This window comes from Notamacropus eugenii, chromosome 4 (assembly GCF_028372415.1).
Source record: "Notamacropus eugenii isolate mMacEug1 chromosome 4, mMacEug1.pri_v2, whole genome shotgun sequence".
In the NCBI taxonomy this organism is placed as follows: Eukaryota; Metazoa; Chordata; class Mammalia; order Diprotodontia; family Macropodidae; genus Notamacropus; species Notamacropus eugenii.
The window spans coordinates 103,849,388-103,873,943 of record NC_092875.1 but is presented as its reverse complement, the minus strand read 5'-3'; positions in this window follow the sequence as shown (position 1 = coordinate 103,873,943).

The following is a 24,556-nucleotide window of genomic DNA, read 5'->3' as shown; positions in this document are numbered from 1 at the left end:
GCTTGCACTACATGCCTCTCATAGAGAAATTCCTTCACCCTCTATAATATGTGAACTGTTCTTATGACTCCAAGCTTCAGAAGTCATTAGCAAGCATGGAGTATAGACCTGATGGGGCAGTTGAGGCTAAGGGCAGTGGAGATCAACACTTTAATGTACTTTTATAGATACATGCCTTGGCCCCCTAATAGTCTTTTCTAACCTGTCTCCTTATATCTAAAGCTTCCCTTTTAGAAGTGAAAGCCTTGTTGATTACTATAGACTGCTAATTGAAAGGCATCCCCTTACATGGAGTTCTGGATTAAAAGCTTTCTCCATTCCCCAGGATTCTGGCTCCCACAAATGTCAATTTGATCCTCTCAGTATGTTTATGCTAAATGTATGCCAAGGAAGGGGGTAGGGGGGATCACTCCAATCCCAGCGCAGGGTACTCCTGGTACTCAGCAACAGCTGGGGTCCTGCTGGATTCATAGAGACTTTCTTTTGTTCCCCTGACATCTGATCAAAGGACTGGCCCATCCATTAAAAAAAATCAACTTTAAAACAGTGCTCTTGTCTTGCATTTTCCGGATGTCTGATTAATGATTCGAGTGGGTAATTTACAGCAGGACTCCTTGATTAATTTATCAAACATGGAAGAAGTCTCTCTTTTCCCCTATCAGTTCAATTAACTAGGCATTTTCAATGACAGTTTCCCCTGGAACTCCTCCTTCCATTCCCTATAGAATGCCCTCCCCTTCCTTGCCTTTTCTCTCCAGTTCCTCAGAGACCAAGGCCTATGGGTCCAATGCACTAGGCAATTTAAGGTTTAAACCGTCCAGGCAAGGTTTTTGCCAAATGCAAGGTAAAACCTCATTAGCAATCCCTGATGGCCTAGAGCACTTATGGTGGGTACCATACATTAGGACACTTGATAATAGTCAGTTTAGTACTTAGCTGTAGCTGTCTTAGAGAGGGATACAGTGGGAAGAGCCCTAGCAAGGCAGAGAGGCAGAAGCCAGTGTTCTCATCTCAGCTTCTTCACTTAGGTGACCTTGGACAATCTCCCTGAATACCATCTCTCTGAACCTTGGTGGTCCTAGATTGGTGAAGGATGAAAAATAAGATTGGTGAAATGGTGATTATGGATTTGTAGAGCTAGAAAAGAACCTAACAGACTATAGAGTCCAACCTCCTCAAACTGACCAAAGAAAGGTAAAGACTCACCCACAGTCATGCAGACAGCAAGGAACAGAGATGGGATTTTAACCAAGCTCATCTGACCACAAATCCAGCACTCATTCCTCTGTGCTATAATAACCTCTTCGGGAGAATAGCCAGACAAAAAATAATATCTAGCATGAAGGAATGAACTCCTGGTTGTTTGAGTTTTATAGGTGAATGGGAAGACCATGCATGTGAGGAAAAGATAGAACTATGGACGATATAAAAGACTGTGTGGGGTCAACAAACCAGAGAATCAGTGAGAAGAAGCACCAAATCAGAGAAAGAAGTGAGAATGACAGCATAGGGAGCACAGGTCTTCCCAGCTAATCCTACAGGTACCAAGAACAGAACCCTTTTTTTGGGAAATTTATGGGACTCTTAAGTTCCTGTCAGTCAACAGGTGATAATGCTATTTTTCTTTGTCCTAGTCAGATGTCTTTCCTGCCATATTCCATTCTAGGGGCTACGTTTTAGGAAGGACATCAGCTAAGTGGCACAAGAGGATAGAGTACAAGATTTGGAACTGGGAGATGAGTTCAAATCCATCTTCAGATAATTACTATGTGACCCTGAGCAAATCACTTAACCTCTGTTAAGTTACAATGTCCTTAACAGCAGAACTATAAAATGGGATAAAAATAGAAGCACCCACTTCCCAGGGGTTGTTGTTAGAATAAAATAAGAGAATATTTTGTGAAGCTTTTTTCAAGCCTTAAAGAGTTACATGAATGCTGTTATCGTGATTGATTACATCAGGTATTATATCATATATATCATGTTATAATATATATAATTTTATAGAATGTATAATAATAATAACAATAAATTAGAGGATATCTGAAAGATGATCAGTATGATAAGGGAACCTAAAATCAGTCCACATGAAGATGAATTGGAGAAATAGACCCTGAGAATGTATAACTAAGAGTATTTTGTGTAAGGTAAAGGGAAACAGATTTTGGTCAGCGAAAGTGTAGGGCATGTGTGCTCTGAGGATTCTTATCCCAACTCCTGTTCCCACTAATGAGTCAAGTCCCTGGAGTCTGGATAGCTACTTATCACTTCAGGATTCTAGGAGTACCCCTGAGGAGTTGGGGGAGGGCTGATTCTCTAATGTCATTGGCTCAAGCTCCCACTGTGTACTTCCCTCTAACATCATCAGCTGAGAGTCAGTTACCTGATCAGAAGTGCTATTTAGAAAAGGATATTGATTAAGATTATACAATATAAGAATCGGTAGAAAACATCCTCCAAAAGTCTATGACACACTCTCCAAAGGGGTAATTTGCATCTCCTAGTGGCAGGAAGTCCTTCTCTTCCAATCATGGGATGATCAAACAGTTTTCCTTAAGCACAATGAATCTATGTCCATCTGTCCTGATGCAGTCACTGCTGCCAATGAATCCAAACATGTAGCTAGGACACTAATAGGAAGACTGGAAATCCAAAGTCTTCTGCATATTCTCTTTGAAAATCACAAGGTCCTATTCTGTCCATATGGTAAAGGGGATAGGGAATGGGGGGTGGGGGGAAGACCTATTCTAGGACAAAACTAGTGCCTCTTCCCCCCTATCCCCACTTTTCAGGCTATTCCTTCTCAGAGGGGATCAGCTAGGACTTCATGCTCCCTCCAATATCTGGAATGAATCCCTCCTCAACTCACTGGATAGAGGTGTTGCCAAATTTCCTTAACTTATCAAAGAATGTGATGCTTGTGCCAAGATCATTTCAGTTTGAAGCCCTTTTAGCACTTAGTCTAAGACTTAAAGAGTGATTGGTTGGTTGAGGAGCATTATTACTTAGTTAAGGTATCAAAGATAAAATGGAGCTGGTTTCAACACTATCTTTTCAAAAATGAAACAAAACAAAATAAAACAAAGTATTTTAACAATTACAACTACCCAACGGTGGAATAAATTACCTTAGCACAGAAGGATTTCCCATAACCAAAGATTTTCAAGCCCTTGTTAACTGCTCCAACCCTTGAGGAGGTAACCTTAGAACTCTAAGAGTAAAGATGTAGTTAGTTATGCTTTGGAGATCTACCGCTGGAAGTGGGGTGGGATTGTAGAGGGGATCGTTGGTCACATATTCTATAAATTAAGGACAGGACAAAACTGGTCAAGGGAGCCAAGGAAATTGCAACCAGTGGGGAGCAAATTAACTATTGACAGTCTGTGTCTGTCTTTACTGCTTTAGAATGTCAACCTCCTCTTAAAGCAAATATGTTGAGACCTATCTCACCTTCCCTTGCATACCTCTTAATGGCAAGCAAAGTAAGGATCTTTTACTGTTTTTTGTTATTGTATAATCAAGAGCCTCTCATTGAATAATGTGATTAAAGATCTTCCCCACAAGTTAATAGTCCTGGGAAGATTTGTAGGAAGGCCCATACCTTTTGTTAATGAGGCACTGGTTGTCAAGGGTCATGATGCCCTCTGGCTCAAAAAAAATGTACAAATACTCTGAGTTGAGATTTTTGGGGGCTAGTTTTTGGAATAAGATTTGTATGCCAGATGAGATTCTGGGAAGCAGAGTCTCTGCTAAGCAGCCCCATTGGTGCTTCCCTCTCTGGTAACCATGTATGTATGGTCAGAAAGTTGTATCTGTCTGTTGATTTGTGATATATGTATTGCTTACTGTTTGTAAGCACTGTCTGTTGATTTAGATTCCTCTGTATTTTCTCTGAAGTTCAGGGTGCTGACTTTTTCCCCTGAACTAAGTGAATGATATGCTTGATTAAAGTGATTGTTGACCCCTTGAAAGTTGCCTTTCCTTTTATAAATGCAAACTTGTGATAGTAGGTCCCTCTGTGTATATTGGGGTCCTTGCTTTTACATATCCTGGCAATCTTAAAGAGTTATTATGAGGATTGAAAATGCTAATGTTTATATAAATGCTTTACAAAGTACAAGGAGAGAAAATTTCTGACTAGTCAATCATGGAAGGTTTCATAGAGGAGGTAGCAGTTGCAAAATATGAAAGGAATTTAGGAAGAAAGAGAAAGAGAAGTAAGAGGAAAAGGCAGAGAAGAAAATGGAGAAAGCAGAGGAGGAGGAATAGGAAGAGGAAGAGGAGGAGGAAGAAGAATAAGAAAAAGAAAGAGGGAGGAAGGAAGGAAGGATAGAAGGGAAAGAAGGAAGAGAGGAAGGAAGGAATCACATAGACAATAGTGAGAACAAAGGGGGTTAAGACTTAAAAGTGTACGTTGTGTTCAGTCCAATCTAGCTATAGCATAGACTATGATGATCCATTTTTTTGTCTTAGGCTTTTAGTGGCTTTCCCCAGTAGATAGAACATGCCCTCTCTCCACACATGCTTGTTATAGTCCCTCAAGACTCAGTCTAATTTCTTCCTTCTATATAGTTTCCTAATCTCTCTAGCTAGTAGCCCCACTCTACCTCATTCTATACTCTGTATTTATTTTAAATATACCTATCTAGTGAGAAACTGTGGACTTACTTTGACAAGCCACATATGCACTAGAAGTTAGCTCTCCACAGTATGGATAGCTACATCCATAGATATAGAACTCTTAGAGTTCTAGGGTCACTCCTGAGAGGTTAATGTGTCATCCTAATACAACCAACTTAATTAAGTCTGTACTCCAGTATTTTCCCTTTTTCTCAAAACCTATCCCCAGTGATTAGAGCCTCAATCTCATGTGCCAGTTGATTTCTCCTCAGTAGCAATTAACAAAATAATATCTATTATTTTATATAAAGGGATATTTACTAAAAAGATTGAGCAAGAGCCAGAATACAAAAAAACAAATTCTCTTAAGTGGGGTACAGTCTCCTCTCTAAACTTCTATATTTGAGTATGCTCAAACTTTAAATGGTTGCTGAAACATTATTTAGCCACCAATTTGTTCCCAGGCCCATCAAATACCCAAAGAACAAGTCTCCCCATTGCTTGAAGGATGTCTGAGCTGCCAGGGTCAGTTGGGTCAATTAGGTTATTCCTCAGAGTTGCCTTCTTCTTGAGTTTTACCACTTGATCTCTGGTGGCTCTTCCAGCCTTTTTTTGTCTCACAAGGACCTGTACGAAGGGAAAGAAATCCTGTACCATAAACAGGAGGTGGCCCCAGTCCAAACACATGTTGATCTATGAGACTTTTTACTGGTGAATCAGACCAGTGAAGGTAGCTAAGTAGTACTATGACTAGGTCAGTGAAAAATGAAGATTATTCTGAAGGTAGAATTATAGGAAAGAAAAGAGTAAAGGGGTAAAGATAAGAGATGATTGCCACCATTCAAGCTGTGATATTATGAAATCCATTATTAGAGAGCACTGGGCCTGGAATCAGGAAGACTAATCTTCATGAGTTCAAATCTGGCCTCAGGCACTTACTAACTGTGTGACCCTGGGCAAGTTATTTAATCCTGTGGGCCTTAGTTCCTCATCTGTATAATGAGCTGGAGAAGGAAATGGCAAACCATGCCAGTATCTTTACCAAGAAAACATCAAATGAGATCATGAAGAGTCAGACATGACTGAAATGACAACAGCGAAAAAGAGTGCTGATAGAGGGGAAGGGACAGGTACAAAAAGTATTGTGAAGGCAGAATTGATAGACCTGGGGTAACCAATCAGATGTAAAAGGTAATGGAGAAGAAGAAGTCAAAGACCACAAGGCACACTTCTATAAACAAATGGAAGTCATAAGGAAAGGCAAATTTAAGGGGAAATATAGTTTAGTATAATTAGATTTGGGAGAGTTGGGTTTGAGATGCCAATAAGACATCCAAGTGGAAAGATCCAAAAAGAAGGTGGTTAACTCTGTATCAGTTTTAAAATCACCACAGGAACTTTATTGTTTCTTAAGGTGACACTTGCATGATAAAAAAGCACCAAAGACTTGAAGTTTTCAGAAGTCATCACTCTCCAAAGTTCTCCACAACTTTCCTGCACTTTGGTCATGGAACTTTGAGAGGAATTTGCTGAATGTGCCCAGCACTAGCTACTATGCCAACAGCCCTTTGTGATGTTGGGGCTGCCTACCATCTAGTGCCTACAGGTTTTCAGTCTCTGAGGAGTTCTGGTTTCTACAGCCTGCACCACTGCTGTCTATCATGTCATCATCCTAGTTTCCTCCTGCCAGAAAAATGAACTCAACTCTTGGAAACCTTCACAGGTGAGGTTTTGTCCATCTTGCCAAGGCCCAGTCCTCTGTGCCACTTTCGGGCTGTCCTCTTATCAGCTCCCTGTTCAGGTCATACTCTTTCCATTTTATTCCTTTTAGAATATAAGCTTGAAGGCAAGAACTATCTTCCTTGTTTGTGCTTGAGTATTGCCAGCACATCTCTCCGCTCCCCTCCTCTCCCCTCCTCTCCCTTCCCCACTCCTCCCATCTCCTCCTCCTCCGCTCCTGTCTCTTCCTTCTTCATATTCTTTTTCTCCTCCTCCTCCTCCTCCTCCTCCTCCTCCTCCTCCTCCTCCTCCTCCTCCTCCTCCTCCTTCTTCTTCTTCTTCTTCTTCTTCTTCTTCTTCTTCTTCTTCTTCTTCTTCTTCTTCTTCTTCTTCTTCTTTCTCTCTCTCTCTCTCTGTCTCTCTCTGTCTCTCTCTCTCTCTCTGTCTCTCTGTCTCTCTCTCTCTCTCTCTGTCTCTCTGTCTCTCTCTCTCTGTCTCTGTCTCTCTCTCTCTCCTAAGCATGCTAGGTACTTTCGAGTATCAGTTCCCTCTTCCAGACTCTTAGTTTGTTGCCTACTCTGATGGCACATCTCCAGTTCTTTTAGGGCTTAGGTGGATATTTTGCTCTCTTACATCTCCCTCAAGACAGGTACATACAATATCCCTAGAAGTCCCTTTGCTCCTGACTAATGAGAACTGTAGCTACCTATTTACATTAGGGAAAAACAAACTAGGCATTTTTGCTTTCCCCTTTGACTCCTCTGACCATGTTGTTTTCTATATTTTAGTCCAAAGTACATGGACCTTATGCTCTATTTGATAAGGCCAAAAAGGGTAAAAATAAAAGTTGAAATCTTAAACTTTCAAAGGATACTCCTCTGTTTTTTGTTGTTCAGTAAGTTTTCAGTCATGTCCAACTCTTTGTGACCTTATTTAGGGTTTTCTTGGCAAAGATACTGGAGTGGTTTTCCATTTCCTTTTCCAATTCATTTTACAGAACAGGAGACTGAGGCAAAGAGGGTAAAGTGACTTGTCCAGAGTCACACAGTTAAGCCAGTATCTGAACCACAGATTTTAACTCAGGACAATGTCTTCCTAACTTCAGGCTCAGTATTCTCTCCACTGTGCCACCTAGTTGCCCCATTCCTCTGGTCACCAGTCCTTAAACTACATTGTTGGCCCTTTATCATCATTTTCAGAACTAGTAAACTATAGTTTAATTGAAAAGACAGTTTTTTAAACAAGTAAATATAGCTTAGAATGTTGTTCTGTGTTTTATGGGAAAGAAAAGGATATAATTAAAAGAACCCTTTACAATGTTCACATTTTTATACAATGTTTGGTTGTTAAGTAAAAATAAAATAAATTTAGCTGTTTGTGTCTTTAGTTTGGTAAATAAAAATGTCTTTTATGTTTGCCTATTCAATAAATATTCACCTTTTAAAAGTTTAAAATTGAAGTTCCATGTGTGCACCTTAATGAAATGTATCGTGCACATCTGTGGCTTCAACCTGTCCCTGCAGCCCCTCCATTTAAACAGGGTGCTAGTAAAATGCCTTGTTGACCAATGCCCAGATGGTGCTTCTGGTGGCTAGACTCTATAACAAAAGGATTTGTTTTGTGAAGTTTGGATGCTGTCAAGGGCTGCCTTTGAGGATCTAGAGGGTTACATGTGGCCTCAAGGCCACAGTCTCCCCACTTCTGATCTAGACTAATGTTGACAACAACAAGGACACAGGCCCAACCTCAGGCCCTTATTTCCCTTGAAATTTCTTTCTCCTTCAACTTCTTTCATTTGTATCAAAGAGGCCTCACAAATAACATTAACTCTTCTCACTCTTTCAAGTGAGAATATTAATCTGACTGCTACCTCCTCCTACATCTGAAAAATGCTCAAAAGGTGAACTTGCCTCCCCAGAATCTCTTAGGCAGTAAGCATTTAATCAGTCTTGTTCATTAGGATAAATGAATTTGTTAAAAAACAAACCCAAACCCAAACTAAATTAATAGTGTAGTCCTTTGTCACTTAGTGGTAGTTTCTGGTTCTTATTCCTCATCAGGTTGGTCTTTCTAGGGGTAAAGAGGTTCATCATTTTGACCTGCTGTGAGCATGTGAACTAACCTAACAAGGGAAGGCAAATGAAATTTCCAATTAAGATTTTGGGGGGACAGAAAGGGAAGAGGCAAAGAGAAATGTTGCCAGCATTATTCTTTCTCCAAGAGCCAGCCCTGTCTTATGCACTCCTTGAGCCTCGTTAGGGATTTGTCCTTAGTCAGTCATGATGCAAGGGGTCCCAGCATGACTTTCTTCGTTGTCATATTGGCCCTGCCAAGCACAGTTTAATGGCTCTTTGGGCCCCGTGCAAACCAAATACTTCTATCTTGTGAAATGTACTTCTCCTGTCTTGGCAACACACAGACATATTTCAGTCCCCAGGGCAAAAGAGTGGTTTTTGCCAAATTTATTTCCCACTCAAAACCATGGGTTCCAAGCTTCCAGCTTGGCTGAAATCTCTTATATTTCTTGTTCCTTTTAGTCTTGGCAATTGACAACTTGCTGAAGTGGAGGGAGGGAGTGTACTTCCAATGATTATTAGACTTCCAGGACCTTTTTGTTCTTAACAAAACAACATTTTGAACAAAGCCCAAGTGAATCAAAAGTCTAAGGACTCAGCTTCCTGTGCGAGGCTGATAAAGCAGCATGTGTCATGTTGGTTTTTTCCGCCTCTCCAAGGAGATGTCTCCAAGTCCCTGCTGCCTTCAAAGCTGTCATTTCTTCTTTTCCTTTTCCTGATGCTTTCCACCTTGATTTTCATTTTTTTTTATCTTCCTGTTAGCCCACACAATTATGTGCTGATGGCACTTACCACTGACCCCAATGGGAAGCAGGAAGAAAGAAAACATCTTAGAATTTAAGAACATTAGAGATGGAAGGGAATTTGGAGATTTTCTCATGTGGCCCCTGCACTGAGCACAGAAGGAAACTGAGTCTTATGAACTGGAGAACATTTGCTTAATATCACATAGACAGGACTAGAGAAAAGGTCTTTCCAGGATGGTGTACTTTTAAGGAGAATACTTTCCAAGGGTGCCCTCAAATAAGTTTTAAAATCTCTTGTATTGAAGTGATAGTATGGTTTTCTCATGTATTTGAGTCATGCCATCTCAACTGAAATCGACAGGTATCATACTAAACCCAAGCAATTCTTCATGATTAGACAGGCAGTGCTTTCTCTGACTTCCTTCAAATACCAGCTAAAGTTCAACTTTCCAGAGGAAGCCTTTCCTATTCTTCTTAATTCTAATGCCTTCTTTCTGTTCTTTATTTTTTTTTTTATTCATTATGTAGCTTGTTTCTACATAGTTGTTTGCATAGTTGTCTCTCCCATTAAACTGGGAGCTCCCGGAAAACAGGTGTTATCTTTTGCCTTTCTTTGTAGCTTTCATGCTTAGCACAATGCCTAGAACATAGTAGACCCTTAATAAAAGTTTATTGAATGAAATAATGAGAAAGTATGTTTAGGTGGGCTTAAGATCAGAGCTCTGCAGCTCTGCAGGGTTCATCATTCCAATTCACATTAATCTATTAATCATTGGTCTTTGGTCATGCAACCAATTTGAATCCTCTTAACTGCATGACTGCCTATGTCATATCACTCTACCTCATCCATGAGAGCATTTTAGTGCCTTCCTGAAGTCAAGGTAAATTTTACATTCGGTATTCCTCAATCTACTAGTCCAATAATCCTGTAACAAATGGAAGCAAAGTTGATTTGATTGTTCATAATAATCATAATCTTTCAAAGGGCTCACAAATTGTCACTTTAATAATTAGTTGGGGAGGGGGTATGTGAGCCAAGATGACAGAGCAAAAGCAGAGACTTGCTAGAGCTCTTCCCCAAAGCCAAGACAAATACATGTTAAAAATGATTCTAAACAAATTCTGGAGCTGCAGAACCCACAGAATGATGGAGTGAAGAAAATCTCCAGCCTAAGACAGCCTGGGAAGTTGACAGGAAGCATCTGTTTCACTGACTAGGAGTAGAGTACAGACCAGTGTGGACCACACCAGCACAAATAGGACCTGAGCAGGCTTTGGGGGACTGAATCTCTGGCACCTGTGGTGGTTTCCAGACTCCACAATCCCAAAAAGCTGAGGATAAATTGGAAGATCAGTGGAAAAAAACCTGTCAGAGTGTGAGAGAGTACAATGATCTGACCTCAGCCCCAGAGTGGCAGAGCGTGTGGAGGAGAATGGGGCAGCAGCATCAGGGGAAGAGGCAGCTGCTGTTTCTGGAGTTCTAAGCCCATAGATTGTGGGGGAATTGAGTATTTGACAGTACACCCTCCCCCCCCTCCACTGGAAGCAGAGAACTACCTTGAAAAAGAGCTCAAAAGTCAAGTAAATGGCTTGGGAAGTGAGCAAAAACTGTAAAAAGAATCAGACTATGGAATCTTGCCTTGGTGACAAGGAAGACCAAAAAAACAAAACAAAACAAAACAAAACACACGCACACACAAAAACAAGCAAAAAGAAAAACAGAAGAAGACAACAAAGTCAAAGGTCCTAAATCTAAAGCCTCCAAGAAAAATATGAATTGGTCTCAGGCCATGGAAGAGCTTAAAAAGGATTTTGAAAATCAAGTAAGAGAAGTAGAGCAAAAATTGGAAAAAGAAATGAGAGTGATGCAAAAAAATCATGTAAAATGAGTTGACTACTTGCTATATGGGACCCAAAAAATACTGAAGAAAATAACACTTAAAAAACCCAAAATGGCAAAACAGATCCAAAAAGCCAATAAGGAGAAGAATGCCTTAAAAAGAAAAATTGACCAAATGGAAAAGGAGGTCCAAAAGCTCACTGAAGAAAATAATTTCTTAAAGATTGGAATGGAGCAGATGGAAGCTAATGACTTCATGAAAAATCAGGAAATTATAAAACAAAACCAAAGGAATGAAAAACTAGAAGACAATGTGAAATATCTCATTGCAAAACAACTGACCTGGAAAATAGATCCAGGAGAGATAATTTTAAAATTATGGAATTACCTGAAAGTCATGATAAAAAAGAAGTCTAGACATCACCTTTCAAGAAATTATCAGGGAAAATTGCCCTGATATTCTAGAATCAGAGGATAAAATAGAAATAGAATCCACTGATCAACTCCTGAAATAATTCCCAAAAGGAAAACTCCTAGGAACATTGTAGCCAAATTCCAGCATTCCCAGGTCAAGAAAAGTTAGAACTTAGAGTTTTTAAAAAACTAAATGTTAAAAATTGTTTTTACATGCAATTGGGAAATAAGACATACAGGCAATGGTGTATAGAAATCTCTCTTCCCCTACAAGACAATAGAGGGGAAAGGAATGAGAGAAGGGAGAGGTGTGATAGAAGGGAGGACAGATTGGGGAAAGGGGTAATTGGAATGCACAATTTCATAGGGCAAGAGGAAGGGAGAGATGGGGAGAAAATTTGGAACTCAAAATCTTGTGAAAGTGAATGTTAAAAACTAAAATTAATTTTAAAAATAGTTCCCAGATTTTTTCCAGGAATTGAAATCTGACTGATTATAATAGATATGGTTTGAAGAATCAATCTTTTTTTAAAAATGGTGACCACATTTTCCTTGGAGCACCTTTCTCATTCTCCACAAATTTTGAAAGAAATCTCACTGCGATTCAGCAACTCAGTCCTCTTTTTCTTTTCAGTAACCTAACATGGTAATTCTTTTGAACCTGATGACGAACTCATCGAGGGTCTTTCTATTTTTTATTATTTTCTATTTTCTTATCTTGGGTTTCAATTTACTGTTAACCATTTTTTATTTTAGTGCAAAAAATATTCTTTTTCAGTAGAGAAACCAAAGCAAAAGAGGGGTTGAGTAATTCTGCCCTCTATCCATTAGTTTGTTTTCATTCCTTCTACTCTCAAGAAGTGGTACTACTATTCATTTTTACGATCTTTCTAACATAATAGCATAGCACCCTTCATTCCATGCCTCAAAAAGCCTTGTTTGCTGTCATTTGTATTTGTTACCCACCTTAACTCATTCTTAGCTCAATCAGTCATGTCATTTTCTTTACAGGTTGTAACACTGCAATGTATTCATCTTTAGTTACTTGTCCTTTCTTCTGTCTTTAGTACACATCCTCCTATAATATAAGTTAATTGATGAATTACTCATGTAGCTCCATAAATTTCTTTTAAGCACTTTTTTCTTTAGAATAATTAAATTTTTTGTCATCAGATTTTTGTCTTTGACAGCATCATCCCTCCTGAAACAAAATTTGTAGATTCTTAAGCTTTCTTTTCATGATTAATGTTTTTCCAAACTCTGAAATCTACTCTTCTAAAACAGTTACATGTCGAGACTATGCCCAGTATTCCTCACCTTATCTTTAAGCTTAAGAAGTTGCCATCTTCCAAGATTCCCATCATTTAAGCCCAGGCAAACAAGTATTTTTTCCTTAGGAGCTCAAGAATGGAGTCCAGAATTGCAGTCTCCCCCTCTCCCACCACCCCACCCTCTTATTTGTGTACATGGTAGGTTTCTAAATTAGAATATTTTTTCCTTAACAGCAAGCGTGTTTTATTTCTATCTCTCTGTCACTGACAACAGCACAAAACTTTGCACAGGGTCAGCATCAAATAAAGTTTTGTTCTATTGAAATTCTTCCTTTACCTTTTAAAGAATGAAACTATCAGGTCCAATCAACTAGTAATGGAAAGAAGGAAGGAATAAAAGATGGAAAGAAGAAAGGAAGAAAGGAAGGAAGGAAGGAAGGAAGGAAGGAAGGAAGGAAGGAAGGAAGGAAGGAAGGAAGGAAGGAAGGAAGGAGAATGAGAGTGAGACTGAGAGAAAGAAAAGAAATTATTGTGATATTCTGCGTATCTAGAACACTCCAAAAGTCAAAAGTTCTAAGAACTTATGAATGGACCAAACTGATCCATTAGCTGAGTATTTCCATCTATGACAGGTACAATTCTGATCTTAGAGTCTTTATATTATATGTTCAGTTGTTTCTCAGTACAGTGTACAAGGAAAATGAAAAATCCTGCAGGGCAGATCATGCAATACCACAGCTATATGAAATGCCTTGTATGAAGGCGGGCTTTGAAACTGGATAATGAAAATGGGGATGTGTGCCTGAGGAGCTCCTAGAAAAAATAACAGTCATAGTAGTTGGCATTTATATATGCTTTCCAATTTACAAAGTGCTTTTGCATCCATCATTTTAGCACTGTAATTCCAGAAACCCAATAGAGCCCAAGGACAAGTGTACAACATCACAAGCTATAGCACCCCTGGAAGGTGGAATTCAAAGGCAATTATTGGTTGAAACATTGAAGGAGAAAAGAAAGTGGTTATTGCTAGTGAATTATAAGATTGGCCACAACTCATTTGCCTTTGGGCAGGGTTCATTTATCAGTATAAAAATTAAATTGCCCTGATTGGGTTTTGGGACACAAACAGGGGTTTGCTTTCTACTGTGCACTTGTTTTCTGAGTGTTCCACCAGGAAGATGAAGCGGAATAGGTGTGTGTGTGTGTGTGTGTGTGTGTGTGTGTGTGTATGTTTGTATTTCTTTCCTCTCTCAATCATCTTGCATGCTGTGCTTATACTCGATACTATCTACCGCAATTGAACTGAATTCTACAGAAAGTTCTACAGAAAGTTCAATTGGTGACGGTACATTAAGTTATAGCTCAAACTATATTGCTGATGAAGGCATTGTTTCAGGATATATCCCATCACTGTACAGCAAGGGTTCATAAGCTTTTGGTGTCATTGATCTCTTTAGAATAACATTTTAAATACATAAAATAAAATACATAAGATCGAAATAAAGACATATTTTTCCCATCCAAGTTTATAGACACCCTAAAATCTATTTACTGACCCAACTGATTGATTGGCTCCAAAGGGTCAGCAGATCCAGACAATATACCTCAATTAATCAATCAGTAACATTTATTAAGTGTCTACTAAGTGCCAGTCACTATGATAAGTACTGGGAATATGAAAAGGGGCAAAAGCCAATCCCTGTCCCCAAGGAATTTATAATTTACAATTAACTGGAGTTGATAGCTCCAGTCAAAGCAATTGATCTTGTTTGAGCCACAGAATATGCTGTCAATTAGACCAGTACATATTATTATCCCTGTTTTACAGATAAAGAAATTCAATGTTAGATGATAAAGTCAAAATTAACCAGATAGCAAAGAGGAAAATTCAGACTTTAATCCCAGTTGTAGAAGATGACATTCAGTATTCTATTTCATCATGTTGACATATGAGTACTATTTTAATTTGTGGATCTATGATCCAGAGTCAGAACAGCTTACAATCCCACCTTTGTTAATATGGAGAAGTCCCTGTAGGAGAAAAATCTTCTTTGGTTGCATCATTTGATAAATATTCTAGAATTCTACCAATCCTATAAAAACCACCTGAAATATTCAATGCAATAGAGGTTTGACAATATTAATATAATATCATGTAGCGTAAGAAGCAATGGACTAAGAACATTCTGAAAAACTTGTTTTCTCATTCTAATTCTGTTAGGAATTTGATGGGTGACCTTGGGCAAGTCATTTAATTTCTTAGAGTCCTAGTTTCTTCATACACAACACTGGGATAATATTCCCTGCCTTGCCAACCTCACAGGTCTGTTGTGAGGCATCAGTATGATAGTAATGAGGATAAAAATGCTTTGGAAACTGTAAAGTAATACATAAGTGTAAGAGATTATTGTCATTAAAGTTCAGTTCAATCAGCCCCTGAGGTTAACAACTGAGGCTAACTATGTCATCATGAATGGCATGCTTGACTACAAGTCAAGCTGTTCAGTCATTCTGTCATGTTTGAAACTCCATGATCCCATGGACCATAACATACCAATACTACTCATGGGGTTTTCTTGGCAAAGATACTGGAATGGTGGCTTACCATGTCCTTCTCCACTGGATCAAGGAAAACAGAGATTAAGTAGCAGGGTTACATAGCTAGTAGCTGTCTGAGGAAGGATTTGAACTCAGATCTAAGTTCAAATGCCACCTTAGAAATTAACTAACTATATGATCCTGGTGAGTCACTTTCACTCTACTGTATCTCTATTTCTTCTTCTGCAAAATGGGAATAATTATAGCATCAACCTCACAGTGTTGTTATGAAGATGAAATGAGGTAATAAACACAAAGTGCTTTGCAAACATTACAGAGCTACAGAAATATTAGCAGTTGTTAGAGTGGTTAGACGCTTCCCTTGAAGAGAGGAAGAACTGTCTCTGGTACATACTCTCTGTGACAATATGGATAAGTAATTCAACCTCTAAGTCTCCCAAGCAACTGTCTACGACTATAATTTGCAAAGCATGTTATCTTTGCCTGGCAGTGCCTTATGCCAGTGAAATCATGTCTGGTCTTCTCAACAATGGACATATATGTGGGGCCTTTCAGGGTGGCCCTCTTTAACTTCCAGAAAGGGGGCATACAAAAAAAACTGCCCAAGACCATCAAAATGCCACTGAAGAAGCTGGTTTACATTTTCTTTGGACGTACCATATTTTGAACCCTTCCATTCCAACCTCTGTTTAACTCTGATCTTAGTTCTTGGATTTCCCTTTCTTGGATTTATTGCTCAGTTTGGCAAATCTCAATAATGTGGTATGTCAAAATAAAAAGTACTGATTGTGCAGTCAGAGTATCTGAGTGTCTAACCCAACTAACCACTTACTACCTACATGACCTTATCTAAGTTACTCTTCTGGACCTCGATTTCCTTTTTTAAAAAGTATGAACCCTGTTCCCAAATCCATTGGCATGAGACTCTTTCCTTATTGGTGGAGATAAATGACCTGCTCACCAAGGGAGGACAGAGTTGATGAGAGCAAGAGAACTTCATTTTTCATCCAGCTTTTTTCAGTCTTCTTCAGATCTTTTCAAGCTTTAAGTCACTTCTGGTATTTCTGGCTTCCAGTGTCAATAAGAAAACTGGAAGAGACCAGCTCTAGTTTAGATTACCTAAGAAAAAGATTCTGGGAAAATACAATAGGAGCTAGAAGTCTCTATCTTGTCCTTATCTCAGATAACTAGCTCTAGGACTCTCTTTGACTGAGCTGAGTTTCCTTAATCCCAATAGCAGAGCTCCTTCACTCTGTATTGTTTGGTATATCTTCTCCTATTTATACTTTCTATTATTTCTGAATAAATGTTTTTTTTCCTGCTATATGTTCATTGCAGAACTGGTAATTGGTAGTAAAGGGGTCAAACTTTAGATATAAAGCTTGGGATTCCCCTTCACCTTCCCTTTCATTAATGGGAAACAATGATCAGAATTTATATTGAACCTGATCATATCCCCTAGACGAGGAATGTTTAAGGGAGCATTCTAAGCCAGTATCTTCTCACTCTGAGGGGATCAGAGTGGCCTTTGGCCCTAACTTCCTGTTTCCCCTCCTAGCAAAAATTAAAGTCTCCATTAAAGAAGGGTGGGTGAGAAGAGGGGTAGGGATGTCTATTCTGCCTCCCTTGAAGCATGTAAGATCAGCCCTCTTTACACATGGGCCACATACAGGGCTCTTACCACATTATAAATTAAGGATGTTAAACTACGTAACTACTGCATCCATTTTGATCCTAAATCTGTGATCCTGTCATTAGCCTCTTCATCTTACTATTTCCAGAGAATTTTCTTGGTTTCTGCCCATTGGAGACACCGTGGTAAAGAATTAAAAGGGACACTTTGAGAGTGTCTTTAACTCTTTATTGAGAGTTTCTGCCCTATGGAGACACTATGGTAATTGTTAAAAGATTACAGGACTTGGAATCAAAGACCTTTTGAGTTCCACCTTTGCTATCCATTAACTCTAAAGCCAAAGATGTCACTTCTCTCCCCTTCCCCCTGCCCCTGTGTGTGTGTGTCTCTCTCTATGAGTCTCAGGTTTTTTATTTGTAAAATGAGTGCATTAGATTAGATTATTTCCTACTAGATCTATTTCTTCCTGTTCTAATACTTTAGGCTCAACAGGAAGGAAAACTTCTGAACAACTGGAATGATATGGAAGAGTAATGAGCTGCCTAATAAGCAAGTGAGTTCTCCATCTCTATGGGTATGTAAGTGATGTATGAATGACCATGCTTATTTATAGTTATATTATGAACATTATTCCTTCTCATGTTCAAGATATTACTAGATGATGTCCAAAGTCTCTTTAGCTCTGAGATTCTGTAGTATTCTGTGGTTCTACTTACTATTCAGTTCCTCACCCTGTTACTCCTTTGCTTTCTTCTACTTCTTGCTCTTTGTGTCCAGGACCTCCCCACACTATCTCATAGCCCCAGGATACAATCGGAGCAAGTTAAGGCAGTCTGTAATCTCTCAGTTAGAAAGCATTCATTAGTCACATATTCTCTAATGGACAATGTGTTATATGATCCTGGTGAGTCACTTTCACTCTGCTGTATCTCTATTTCTTCCTCTGTAAAATGGGAAAAATAATAGTACCTACCTCAGAGTGTTGTTGTGAAGATGAAATGAGGCAATAAAAAATAGAAAGGTCTCTATTCTCAAGAAACATGTTTTATGGGGAAGATCTCCTGGAATGAGCCATATTTGGATTCAAAAGATTTGAATTAGAAAGAAATTAGGGATTCTAAGAGATAGAACTGAGGAGGATGTGCATTGCAGACATGGGGGACAGCCTGTGTAAAGATACGGTGATAGGATGTGTAAATTTACATGTAATGAACAGTTAGGAGGTTAATTTGGCTAAATATAAAAATGTGTAAAGGGAGCTATTGTATAATAAGACTGGAAAGATCAGGGTGTGAAGGGTGTTAAATGCTCCAACCAGGAGAGTTTGCATTTGATGCTACAGATAATGGGAAATCATTGGAATTTTTTGAGTGGGGTTTTCAGAAGAATATAAGGTATTCAGATTATTTATATCTTATCTTTGCCAATGCCCAACAGAAGGCCAGTAATTCAGCCAACTAGTCACAACCACAAGGTCAATTTTGAATAGTTAAAGGGAGTGTTAAAAGTCAGTAGGATATAGGGAGCTAGATCTAGATCTTAGATTATGACTCTAGGTAATTCATAATTATGGCAGGTAGATGGTAGAGTGAATAGATTTCTAGGCTTGGAGTCAGTAAGACTCATCTTCCTGAGTTCAAATCTAGCCTCAAACACTTACTAGGTATGTGACTCTTGGAAAGTCACTTAACCCTAATTTCCTCAGTTTCCTCATCTATAAAATGAGATGGAGAAGGAAATGACAAACCACTCCAGTATTTTTGCCAAGAAAATCTCAAATATGTTCATAAAGAGTCAGATACAACTGAAACAACTAAATAGCAACAAATTAATAATTAATATTAGAGAGGAAAGAACAGACTCTATTCAAAGGCATTTCAAGTGTTCTTTTTTCATAGGCATATATATCAAACAGGGGCAGCTTGGTGGTGCAGTGGAATCAGGAGGACCTGAGCTCAAATCTCACCTCAGACACTTGACATTCACTAGCTGTGTGACTTTGGGCAAGTCACAACTCCAATTGCCTCATCCTGGGTCATCTCCAGTCATCCTGATGGATATCTGGTCACTGGATTCAGGTGGCTCTGGAGGAGAAGTGAGACTGGTGACCTGCACAGACCTCCCTCTCTCAAAACAAAGTCAAGTGCAAGTCATGTCATCATTTCTCCGATGGCATGGTCTTCTTTGGCAATGAAGGATGAACACACACATATATCAAACAATGTCAGAGCTAGAAGAAAACAAAGCCTTAGAACCAGTAGATTGTCTGAGTTTACCACACTGATAAATGTCATATTTGGGATTAGAATCTAAGACTCCTGATTCCTAGTCTTTTGTTTGAAAGAAGCAAAAGTGTGAGCTTGTCTCCTGCTGGGGATGGAAGCTCAATTCCATGTGGACAGTCTCGGGCGGGTAAAGGTGGGAACTTCTAAATCTTAGAGTTCTCACGAGACCCCCCAGGAAACGACTGGGAATCGAGGTGAACCGAGCTATCTCGTGTATTTCCACCTCTTCCCGTGAGAAACGTGATGGGAGAGAGCTCTCCCCACCCTCGAGATTGTCCCGGATCTGGGCACACTATTGTTATCTAACAGCACGGTATTCAGATGCAAACTATGTGGCTGGAGAGCTTAAGTAGGATCAGGAAAGCCTGAAAGTGCTCTTGGGCGGAGGGGCCACGTGTGAGGACAACAAGGCTCCGCTTTTCCTCTCTCCTCTCTCCCCTCCCCCTCTCTCCCCACTTATACTTCTACTTCCAATCTCTTATTGTAAGATCGTTGCCTCCTTGGGAGATTCTTCACTCCCTCCTAAGGAAGAATTCCCCTGCACTTGTAACTAGACCCTGAAATAAAGCTCAACCCTTGTTCGACTCTGGAACGTCCTTTCTCTCATACGAGCATCCGGTTTGGCCAACCGAAGACCTCCGATAGAGGTAAGGGAAGACTCGGGTAGCCCACAGGCCTCTAAGCCTGGCAGTCTCCAATCCTCACCTAGCTCCAATTGCCCTTCTTGGAAAGACTTGCGTCATCCACAATTTTCACTTTCTGTTTCCTTTGTCACCTGGTAGATATAGTCCTTGATACTAACCTGATAATGGAATTCTTTCTCAGTGTTGTCATAACTTAGTGAAAATAAACACAATGGCATTCCATTTTTAAGATAATTGAAGAGGAAAATGATAGACCCCCCAAAATGAAGCACTTAGTATGAAATTTGAAACACCATAACTGAAACACCAAGGTTTCATGGTGGATTTGGGTCTGGTAGAGAATGAGGGATAGGAGTCCTTTCCAAGTGCTTCTAACACTGCATTAGGAATGTGACCAGTTATTTCTAGACCTGGGATAACCATGGTTGCACAAATTCTTGCAAAGTCTTCTATCTTTGGGGGAGCTGGGAAGGCTTCAATTTGTGAATTTTCCTAATTCTGCCCAGATTACCTTCATAGAGTCTCCCTGGCTTGCATGCCAACACACTCACCTCTCACCTCTGAAGAGCTAGTTAGGCAGAGCTATCAAGGATAAAAATTTGCTGACTTGGTGGAAAGATTTTCTCAGATCAGACAAGCTCACCGTCTGGCTTCTTGGGCATTTTCTCTATTTTGTGTGTGTGTGTGTGTGTGTGTGTGTGTGTGTGTGTGTGTGTGTGTATGTGTATGTGTGTGTGTGTGTGTGTTTTGATAGGTAACCTTGGCCTTTCTAAGTGTCTTTTCAGCTATTTGTCTGTAAAAGATCCTTCTCCAAGCCTGTCTCTATATGGTAAGAGGGAATAAACAGAGTGGGGTGACCTGGCTCAGTAGCAGACGAGACTCAAAGAATGGCTCATTAGAGGGCCAAATTCACAGGAGGCTCCCAGCTCCCCTTCAACCTGAGAATGTTCAAGCTTCCCAGTGACAAGAAAACCACAGAACCTGGGCTCATCTGAGTTAATGTTGTAGGATCAGAAGAAGCCCATTTCAACCAGCCCCAGTCATGCGTTAAAAGAAAGCTGGATTGGAGGGCAGGAACTTGGAGTTCAAATGCTGGCTGTTCCCCTACCTGGCCATGTGACCCCTGGCAAGTCTTCATAATGACAGCATCAGTTTCCATATATGCAATATAAGAATGATGTATTTTACACCAATTACTTCAGAGAAATAAGGAAGACTTGGGAAAACTGAAATCCCTATATAAATATAGATGATTATTATTGTTGACACTATTTTCATAATAATGGTGAAAATTACTAGTCTTTAGTACAAGAGTCATGCTACATAGTGAAAATCAAAGACAAAATGGAATTTCTTTTTGTCATTTTTTTCCTTCTGTCTGGATCCTGGTTTGTAATAGTCATTCTCCTTTAGCAGACAAAAGAGAAAGAAGGCTAGTAGGACCTCACCTCTGCTCTGTAACACATGCTGAGAACAGTAAAATGCCATCCCCGCGAAAAAGATCTGTACCTTCTGACTGAAAGAACCAAAAGCTACAACACTCAGCCAACATCATGAATCGGAAAAAGCAGACAAAAAGTGAAAAAACCATAGAATCTTTCTATGGGGATAAGGACCAAAACACAAACACCAAAGAGGTTAGAGCTGAGACTGTACTTCCATCTGAAACCTCAGATGGGACTATGAATTTCTCGCAAGCACAACTAGATTACCTGGAACGTCTGAAGAAGGATATAAAAGAAAAACTGGCCAATGATTTTAAAACCATAAAAAAAGAATTCACTGATGAGAACATCAATCTGAAAAAGAAAATTGAAGAAATGGAAAAGGAAGTTCAAAAATTAACTGGAGAGAATAATTCCCTAAAAGGAAGAGTTAATCAAACGGAAAAGGAAACCCAAAACCTAACTGGGAAAATTGGTCGAATGGAAAAAGAAGTACAAAAATTAAATGGAGAAAATAGCTCCTTAAAGGGAAAAATTGGCCAGATGGAAAAGGAGATGCAAAAGCTAACTGAAGAAAACAATACGATCAAGATTAGAATTGGGCAAGTAGAAACTAATGACTCAATGAGGCAACAAGAATCAGTCAAACAAAATCTAAAGAATGAAAAGATAGAAGAAAATCTAAAATATTTAATTGGAAAAACAACTGACCTGGAAAATAGATCCAGGACAGAAAATCTAAGAATTATTGGCCTGCCAGAAACCCATGATGAAGAAAAGAGTCTGGACAATATCTTCCAGGAAATCATCAAGGAAAACTGCCCAGAAGTACTAGACTCAGAGGGCAAAATAGTCATCGAAAGAATCCACCGTTCCCCACCGGAAAGGGATCCCAAACTCAAAACCCCAAGAAATATAGTTGCCAAATTCCAGAGCTATCAAGTGAAGGAGAAAATACTACAAGCAGCCAGAAAGAAACAATTTAAATATCAAGGTCACACAGTCAGGATCACACAGGACCTTGCAGCTTCTACATTAAAAGATCGAAAGAATTGGAACCCAATATTCCGTAAGGCAAAGGAGTTGGGACTCCAACCGAGGATCAACTACCCAGCAAAGTTCAGCATAACATTTCAGGCAAGGAGAAAGTCATTCAACGAAATAAGGGATTTCCAGAGCTTCCTGACCAAAACACCAGAACTCAATAGACAATTTGATCTTCAAATGCAGGTCTCCAGAGAATCATAAAAAGGTAAACAGAGGGGAAAAAACAAAAACTAAAACTTGCAACTCAATTAGGGCAATCTGTTTACCTCCCTGTAAGGGAAGATGATACCTGTTAATCTTGAGAACTGTGCAGCTATTATGATAAAAGGGATATATGTAGAGGGAATGGGCATAAAGTAAATGATGTCATGGCAAAAATATGATTTAAGTATGAGAAGGGAATGTAATAGAAGGTGTGGAAAGGGGGAAGCAGAAAATGGCAAATTATATCACAGGAAGAAGTACAAAACTATAGTAGAGGGAAGGAGGGGAGGGAGATGAGCATTGTTTGAGAGGTACTCTCATCTGATTTGTTCAAAGGAGGGAACAATAACCTTAAGCAGATAATCCTAACTAGCTCTATAGGTAGTAGGAGGGGAAGGGGGAAGAAAGGGGAGGCTGGCTAAAAGGGAGGAAAGAAGCAATAAGAGTAAAGGGGACTAAAAGGGAGGGGGGCTAAAAGAAGGAGGGGAAGGCTGCAGGAGGAGGGGGAGAAAAGTGAATACTATTGAGGAGGGGAAGGGAGACGGGAGAGTTAAAAGCACAAATGGTGGGAAAGAGGGTGGAGGGAAATACACAGATTGTAATCATAACTGTGAATGTGAATGGGATGAACTCTCCCATAAAACGGAGACGGATAGCAGAATGGATTAAAAGCCATAATCCAACAATATGCTGCTTACAAGAAACACATTTGAAATGGGGGGATACACATAGGATAAAGGTCAAAGGATGGAGCAGAATATATTGTGCCTCAGCTCATGTAAGAAAGGCAGGAGTAGCAATCCTAATCTCAGACAAAGCAAAAGCAGAAATAGATCTAATCAAAAGGGATAAGGATGGAAACTATATCCTACTAAAAGGCACCATAGACAATGAAGCAATATCATTACTAAACATGTATGCTCCAAGTGGTATAGCATCCAGATTCTTAGAGGAGAGGTTGGGGGAGCTGAAGGAAGAAATTGATAGCAAAACTATACTAGTGGGGGACCTCAACCTCCCCCTCTCTGAACTAGATAAATCCAACCTTAAAATAAACAAGAAAGAGGTTAAGGAGGTAAATAAAACTCTGGATAAGGTAGATATGATAGATCTTTGGAGAAAATTAAATGGGAATAGAAAGGAATATACCTTTTTCTCAGCGGTACATGGAACATTTACAAAAATTGACCATGTACTAGGACATAAAAATCTCACAATCCAGTGCAGAAAGGTAGAGATAATCAATGCATCCTTTTCAGATCATAATGCATTAAAAATTACATGTAATAAAAGGCCATGGAAAGAGAAACCAAAAATCAATTGGAAACTAAATAATCTAATTCTAAAGAAGGATTGGGTTAAAGAAGAAATCATAGAAACAATCAACAACTTCATTCAAGAGAATGACAATAGTGAGACAACGTACCAAAACTTATGGGACACTGCAAAAGCAGTTATTAGGGGAAGTTTTATATCTCTGAATGCTTACATAAATAAAATAGAGAAAGAGGAGATCAATGACTTAGGCTTGCCGTTGAAAAAGCTAGAAAAAGAACAAATTGAAAATCCCCAAGTAAATACCAAATTAGAAATACTGAAAACCAAAGGAGAGATTAATAAAATTGAAATAAAGAAAACTATTGAATTAATAAATAAAACCAATAGTTGGTTTTATGAAAAAACTAATAAAATTGATAAACCTTTGGTTAATCTGATCAAAAAAAAGAAAGAAGAAAACCAAATTACTAACATTAAAAATGAAAGGGGTGAACTCACCTCCAATGAGGAGGAAATTAAAACAATAATTAGAAACTACTTTGCCCAACTTTATGCCCACAAATTCGACAATCTAAACGAGATGGATGAATATTTTAAAAAATACAAATTGCCCAGATTAACAGAAGAGGAAGTTGAATACTTAAACAACCCCATCTCAGAAAAAGAAATTGAACAAGCCATCAATGAACTCCCTAGGAAAAAATCTCCAGGGCCAGATGGATTCACAAGTGAATTCTATCAAACATTTAAAGAACAGTTAATTCCAATACTACATA